General features: G+C 52.3%; 1 non-coding gene across 1 annotated transcript; it reads left to right on the forward strand.

Annotated features, from left to right (window-relative positions):
• The first annotated feature begins 340 nt into the window (after window positions 1-340).
• On the forward strand, window positions 341-531 carry LOC141991756 (U2 spliceosomal RNA). Its single transcript, XR_012640449.1, has one exon. It is a non-coding gene; the product is annotated as a U2 spliceosomal RNA (small nuclear RNA).
• The last annotated feature ends 7,526 nt before the right edge of the window (window positions 532-8,057 follow it).

The raw sequence follows: 8,057 nt of genomic DNA on the forward strand, positions 1-8,057 counted from the left end.
GTCTAAACTTGCAACGATAGGGTTAGCAACCCGATGTCGTCGGCACGTTGCAGCGAAGGGGCCGGCTTCATGCAAATAGAGAGTATCTTTCAGGCAGAGAAACGAGAGACAAGGCGACAGCTAACAAGCTGGAGGAATTTATTCGTTTTGAAGCTGAATTTTCAGGCAGGAGGCGGTTTGGTTTGACTGGTAAAAAGGGAGCGCTAAGGCAAAGGAAGTAGGATTAGATTTGAAGCGGTCAAAGAATTACTATAGCGGTAGTGGCGCTCAGTGGCATTTGTCACTGTCACGTAGAGAGACGTAGGAATGGGAGGGCTGCATAATAGTTGAACGAAAAAGTATCGCTTCTCGGCCTTTTGGCTAAGATCAAGTGTAGTATCTGTTCTTATCAGTTTAATATCTGATACGTCCTCTATCTGAGGACTATATATTAAATGGATTTTTGGAACAGGGAGATGGAATAGGAGCTTGCTCCATCCACTCCACGCATCGACCTGGTATTGCAGTACCTCCGGGAACGGTGCACCTCCCCCCTGGGGAAACTATGGTGGTTGAAAAACAGAATCAGTTGAACTCTGCTATTTAAACCGATCCTTACAACAGTTTCGTTCTCAAGCATTCAGTGTTTTGGCTTCTTTATCACAGTTTCTGTTGTAATTTTGTGAGTCCGGAGAGGTGAGCTTTTTTCTGTGACTCTACTTTGCGCAGTGAGTACTTTCAACAGGAGGAGGCATGAATAAGGGTTTATCAGGGAGATACTTCTTTATATACATGTGACATTCAATATTATAAAAAAATAATTGCATTATGATTATATAGACAGGTCCTATTCTTCTCCCCACCCAACAGATGGTCTATGTGTTTCGGTTTGTAAGCTCAAGTGAAGGCAGTAGGTGTGGTACTGCACCCAGGGGCCCCAATCCTCTGTAATAGACGTTCAAAACACTCATATTTAACTTCTGGTTCCTACGATGTGGCTTGGGACAGGACACTTCAGGTGGCTGCCCCTTTCAAATTGCTCTGCAGAGCGAACATTAAACTATTTACTTCCTCTCCGAGGAGTGTACATTATGCAGTGTTTGTGACGTGCTTCACAGCTGTGAAGTGCTCAGTGTTACTCTTCTGTGAAAGGTTTCAGAGGGGTAGCCCTGTGAGTCTGTATCAGCAAAACAAGGAGGAGTCAACGAGAAACTGCAGCGCTGGAATTAATTTGCAAACTTGACACCATCAAATTAGGCCTGAATAAAGACTGGGAGTGGCTGGGTCACTACAACAAGTAATTTCCCCTCTGTTGATATTCACACCTGCTTGTCAACTGTTGGGAATTGGCCTCGTTAGCCCTGACTCCCCCCCGCCCCCCCATCTTTTCATGTGCTGTATATTTATACCTGCCTACTGTATTTTTCACTCCTTGCATCTGATGAAGTGGGCCCAAATAAATGTTTTCGTCTCTAAGGTGCCACAAGGACTCCTCGTTGTTTCTTCTGGGAAAGGCTGGTTTGTGGCAATTGATTTATCCCAGGCAGGTGCTCACACTTACAGCGCTGCAGCTGGGCCCCTGAAGCATTTAGTGGAGAGGCTACCTGTGCCACTGAAAGAGCTTCTCTCGTCAGCATAGGTGCTTCCCCTCCCAGAGAGGCGGTAGCTCTCTCCCTAGTAGAAACCAGTCTACACGGGGGGCAGGCGGGGGGGTTAGGTCGATATAATGCGTCGCTCAGGGAATGCATTTTATAGCAACATACGCTGGAAGCCTAGACCAGGGCTCAGTGGCTCGAGAGTTGTCTCCCCCTCCCTTGCAGTTTTTTGTTTTTCCACCAAGCTTTGAAATCAGGACCAGCAGGTGGCGCCAGAGCTCCCCAGCCCCAACGGGGGAGAGAGCAAGAGAAAGAGAAAGCTGCCAAAATGAAGTGAGCTCTGGAGACTGAGCAGAGCTGGCTGTTGGGACCCACAAAACCTGCAGTCTAAAGGCTTGTCTACATGGGGGAATTGACTGGCCTCCTAGAAGCAGAGTAAGCACTGCGCTGTAGCTCTTCCAGTATAACCGCTGGACACGGACACTCTGTTCCAAATAAAAACAACTTTATTCCCAAAAATTACTACTCCGCTTCCAAAGCTATTCTGCTATGGCCATGGCAGGAACTATTCCCATGTAGACAAGCACCTAAAGCTGCAGGGCTCCCACGTGACGGAGTTGATAGCTTTGGCATGTTCATTGGTGCCCCACTGGAAGAAACTGCTGAGGGCAGTGTTGTATTCTCCCTCTCTCCAGCCATCAGGCCTGCATGCCAACGTAGTCCAACACATTACTTGGCTCTGTACAGGGGGAAATGGATGAAATTCTATGGCCTGTGTTACACAGGCAGTCAGATCAAATGATCCCATTGTCCCTGCTGCCCTTAAAATGTAGGAATCTATTGTTGCAGCTTTACCTAGTCTGAGAGGCAGCGAAAGGAAGGGAGGGAAAGGCAAAGGAACCTTTGAGATGACAGCCCCTCCCCAATAAATGGCACATTTTCAGTACTTAAATATCAAACTGGGAACCCCCAGAGTCTTCACAGTCTCGGTCTCTTCTCCACAGAGCTAGAGCAGACCTGCCCCTCAGAAGCTCTTTGGATTCTAATCTCCTCAGAGACAGATTTATATTCAGCGCGCATGCCGCGCAGGAACAGGGATAAGCAGCTCTCCAGCACATCACACGATAAGGCAGTGGAAACGGAACCTGACTTCTCTTTTCTGTTATGGGGATCTTCTCCTGCATGCGCCACAAAAAGTCACAGGGTGGTAGATTCAGGAGATAGGAACAAACAACTGGAACATATGCCATTGTGCAAAATATGCACCTTTCCGGATGTACTGAGCTCTGCTCTGCCAGGGAGACGGAATAGGAGCTTGCTCCATCCACACCACACGTCGACCTGGTACTGCAGTACCTCCAGGAACGGCGTACCTCCCCTCGGGGAAACTACCAGTGGGGAAGGGGGGGCGGGGGGGGGGGAGAGACAAAAAATAAGTTGAGCTGTGTTTTGGCTTAGGGTGTGGTGTCCCTCTTTGTAAGATGCAGAGCTGCGGTGGGGCACCAGCCTGTGATTTAGGAGATCTGGGTGCAATTCCCTGCTCCACCACAGACTCCCTTTGTTACCTTTGGTAAGTCGCTTAGCTTCCCTGTGCCTCAGTTCCCCACCTGTACAGAGGGAACAACAGCCAGGCCCTGCAGATTGCGAGGGGCTCAAATACTATTGTAATGGGGATCCACTAAGTACCGAAGACAGGAGCTAGATCCTGTTCCATCTCACGGAGCCGGACTGATACCAGATGACTGGTTGAAAAGCACTATTGATAAGGGAAGCATTCTCACACTTGCAGAGTCTGAAAGACCAGCGTTGTTCCAAGCGCATATGTTAATTTTAGATTTCTGCATCTTCCCCTCCCAGAGTCAGTGGGGGACAAGGAGCTCCGTGGCACCAAGGATTCAAGTTCTACAACAAAGACTAAAGGCAGGAAAGAGGTAGGCGAGCAGAGTTACGGGGTTGGAGTCTTTATTATTATTAGTATTAATATTAATAGCACAGTAGCACCTGGGAACCCAGTTGAGGTTACGGATCCATTGTGTCAGACACAGCACAGACATAGCTTGAGAAGCAGCCTTTGCTCCACAGACCTTAGTCTGTTCCCCTGGCTCCTTTGAGCGGGGCAGGGGGACATAAAACTAGATATCAGACTTTTCCAGGTTAGAAAAATTAGGTGAGTAGCACCTTCTGCACTGGGGGGGGGGGGGAGGGGGGGGCAAATGCTGTGGTGATCTTCTTGTATAGTTACGCAGGGCACCGGCACCCACCAGTCACTGATCTTTTACCTAAGAACAAAATAGTTCAGTTGTCCCCTAAACAGAACAACCCCTCTGAAACCCAAACATGTGGTCCCGCTCCCACTTAGATTCAGAGAACAACTAGAAGAGTCTTTATTGAGCTTTGCATGCAGTTGAATGGCTTTCAAACATTCCTTGCTACCTGCTAATAACGTCTGAGAAGTGAAACCAGTCAGTCCTCTGGCTTCTCTGCAGCCGAATAGCCACAGAGGGCTCTCAGGTCCCTTTCCTCCAAGCTGCTTCTTTGACTTTACACAAAAACCATACAAAGGAATTCCCTGTAATTCCACTAGCCCTGTCTCCAACTGTGGCCAGTACCAGCTGTCGACAGAAAGGTGGGAGAAGCCCCAGAATGGGCAACGGTGGAATAAGTTGCCCACAGGTAAGTTCCTCCCCCTCCCCCCCAACCCCATTACTCAGGTCTACACAGAAGTGTTCCATTTGATAACCTGCAAAAATGTCCCTCTGACCAACAAGAACGCTCTCCTTACATTACAAATACACTCAAAGGCCTTGATCCTGCAAGGTGCCAAGAGCCCCACACACCGGATATTCTCTGAACTCCGAAACCCACAGGTGCCACCCCACCCACTCCCCTTTGGACAAGCAAGTACACACAGAGGACAGTGTTTGCCAACGCTTGGAAACCCACGGACCACCACACCTATCTTCACAGATCCGGAAATCACCCCCAAACACACCAAGCAATCTGTTGTCTACTGGCAGGCACTCAGATACCACAGAATATGCTCTGAGGAGACAGTCCGGGACAGGCACCTTAACACACACAAAACCGCCTTCGCCAAAGAGGGACACCCCACCAGAGAAGTACATCGCATCATGGAGTGGGCCACCCAGATACACCAAGGAAACGTGCTTCAATACAGAAATAAAACCCCCACCGACCGCACACCCCTAGTGGTCACCTACTACACCCTACACTGCAACCCATATGGGGTAACAAACAACTAAAACCCATACTTGATAGAAACCCCATCCTGAAAGAAATCTTTCCTGAACCCCCACTTCTGGCCTTCCAAACAACCCCTAATCTCTCCAAGCTCATCATCAGAAGCGAGCTCCCCACAGACCAGGACACACCAACTCACTGCAGCACCAGACACAAAACCTGCAGACACATCTCCACTGCTACAATGATCAACACACTCCACAACACACCTTTCAAGATCCCCGGGTCCTACGCATGCTAATTCCAATCACATGTGGTTTACCTCATCCAGTGCACTAAATGCCCCAACAACAACTACGTGGGTGAACCAGAGAATAACTGTGCTCACAAATGAACAGGAAAATGAAAGGACAAGAACTCCACATCATCTGTGGGTGAGCACTTCTCACAGAACAATCACTCTTGTATACGATCTATCAGCCCTCATCCTCAAAGGAAACCTGCACAACATTTTCAAAAAGACGGGCCTGGGAGTTGAAATTCATAACTTTGCCAGACACTAAAAATCCTGGACTGAACAAAGATACTGGGTTGATGGTTTATTTACTACAATCTGTAAACCACTAACAGCCTCCCCCAGCTGCTTTCTCCTCCGCCCCTTTACTTTCTTTTCTGTGACCGGAGGAGTGTTAACAGGCCACTTCACCTTGAAGGGTCCCTTGAAATGCGCTAACTACGCTAAACAATCTACTCCACCTTGTACTTAGCAAGGAGTGAAACTCCGAGGCTTTGTCTACTCTGGAACTTGTCTTTCTGGGGTGTTAAAAAAACAAAAAAACCCACCCACGCTCCGGAAAAAACAGAAGTTTAACTATGAAAAGCGCCTGTGTGAACAGCGGGGTGTGTGCAGGAGCTGCTGCGGCTCCTTGGGGGTGGAATTGCTGGGTCTGCGGGAGAGCTCTGTTGGCACTAACCATTTATTCTTGGCACACTTCTCTCTGTCCGCCCCTCCCCCCAAAAAGGAAACCTAAATCTCCCAAAGGGAAGGGCTAAAATTAGCCATAAATGAGACAGACACAGGAGCTTAACAAACAATAGACACGTCCCACCAACTACAGCCAGAATAGTCCCCTTTCCACACATCTCTGTGGGCACTCACCAGGATCATCGTCTTTCAGAGCTCCTGCCGCTACTCCCCTGCTGCCAAAGACAGAATTGCCTCATCCCCATAGGGAGAATCACAACTTAAATAACGCCCCAGGCGCCTCCCCTTTCCCCACCAGCTCTTGGGAAGCCACAACAGCCATAAAGTAGAGGTAGCAGGGACAGATCAGCTCATTTCCAGGACACCACCAATAGAAGGAGGAACTGGGACCTGTATCCTTGGGTAGTTTATGCCTGTAGTTAAGCAGGACAGGTCTTGGCTGTGGATCTGAAGACTGTGGATTTAAATCACACCCATGATCCATGTGCGACTGAAAAAACATGCACATGTATAAAAGTTAGCAGGGGGGAGCCCAGTGTAACTGCTGGCTTCATTTCAAGTGGGAGAAAAGGAAGGTCTAGTAGGTAGGGTACTGAACTGAGCCTGGGAAGTCATTGGTTCTATTCCTAACTCAACCACAGAGGCCCAGATCTGACCTCAAAAGGTGTTTAGATGCTTAACTCCCACTGATTTCAATGCGAGTTAAGTGCCTAAATACCTTTAAGAATCTGGGCCAAGTTCCCTAGGTGACCCTGGGCTCGTCATTTAATTTCCCAGGGCCCCTATCAACGAAGAACAACACTCCCCTACCCCACAAGCATTGCAGGGGTAGAATCACGAGGTGCACAGAGACTGCGGCGGCGGGGGCCAGATAAGTACCTCGACCGATTGCGGTTTACCTGGATTCCTTATGGCAGTCCCAGGATTACAGACAACCCAGGACCTGTGATCAGGTAACAGGGTTTAGTTCCTTGTTCGCCTTCACATCGGAAGGAAAACAGAGCGAATTCTGAGCCCCTCAAGTCACACCGGCGTCCGGTCCGGCCTCCCCGATCTCCACACGGAGCCGCTGCAGCTGCCCCGCGGCAGCACTTCAGCCTGGCCACTCCGCGGAGCGGCAGGGGCGGCTCTCCCGCCGCTGCCCTTCACCCACCTCCCCGAGCGATGCCAGCAGAGGTGATGGGGGACGAGTTACGGTCAGGTGCCCCCCCCCACAGATTTCTGCCCGGCTTTGCTGGCACCGCTCGGCCACATGCTCGCCGCCCCCCCCCCCCCAACAACCGGCGCCTCCGAGCTGCGCCCCCCAAGTAGGAGCAACAGCTGGGAGGCCGCTGCTTTCCGCCGGGGGGTGGGGGGGAGAAGAATCTGCGAGCCAAACTTTTCCATTGTCCCCCCCCCCCGGCACGGGCAGGTCCGGCCGCAGGTAGCGAGAGGTGCGCGCTCCACCGCGTGTCTCCCCCCGGGAAGTTGGTCCAATGGCAGCTGGGACCTCACCTACCTCCTGCTCCGAAGGGAGAATTCCAACGGCCAAAGCGGCTCCCCCGGCACCGAGCCCCAGGCCGGGACCCTGTGGCCAGGCTCTGTCCCCGCAGCGCAGAGCGTGTCTCTCGCTGGAGACAGAGGGGTCTGGTCAGCCAGAGCGCCGGCGCCCACTGGGGAGGCGGGGCCTCCTCACAGGGCGGGTAGCCCGGGGCTCAGCCACCTGGCGCGGAGGGGGGGGCGGGGTCTGAGGGCGGGTAGCCCGGGGCTCAGCCACCTGGCGCGGAGGGGGGGCGGGGTCTGAGGGCGGGTAGCCCGGGGCTCAGCCACCTGGCGCGGAGGGGGGGCGGGGTCTGAGGGCGGGTAGCCCGGGGAGCGGATCAATTGGTCTGACCCCTCCCAGCGCTCCTCTCCCCTCGCTGCGAACGGGGCGCAGCGAGCCCAGCGGGAGGCCGACTCGCACCCGCCTCACCCTGGCTCTAAACGCACGGCCGGGTTCGCGACTGGTGTGTTCTGCTCCGCCCCTCCGCCGCCCGGACCAATAGGAGCTCAGAATGCCTCTGGCTCGACAAGGGGGAGGGGATGCCGCCGGGTTTCGCCCGGGCCGCGCCTATGAAGGGGCTGTCGGAACCTACTGCGCGTGCGCCTCTCCCGCCAGGTGGCCACCCGGTGGCAGCAAAGGGACTATAGAGACCCCTGTTTCGGGGGCTGCACAGGGGATATTGGTGGGCACCAGGTGGCTCTATGCAGGGTGATCCTTTAGCTCGGAAAAGCTAAGGACCCCACCCTCCCTCTGCGGGGAAGCAGGGGGACTCTAC

This window comes from Natator depressus, chromosome 7, assembly GCF_965152275.1.
Source record: "Natator depressus isolate rNatDep1 chromosome 7, rNatDep2.hap1, whole genome shotgun sequence".
NCBI lineage: Eukaryota > Metazoa > Chordata > Testudines > Cheloniidae > Natator > Natator depressus.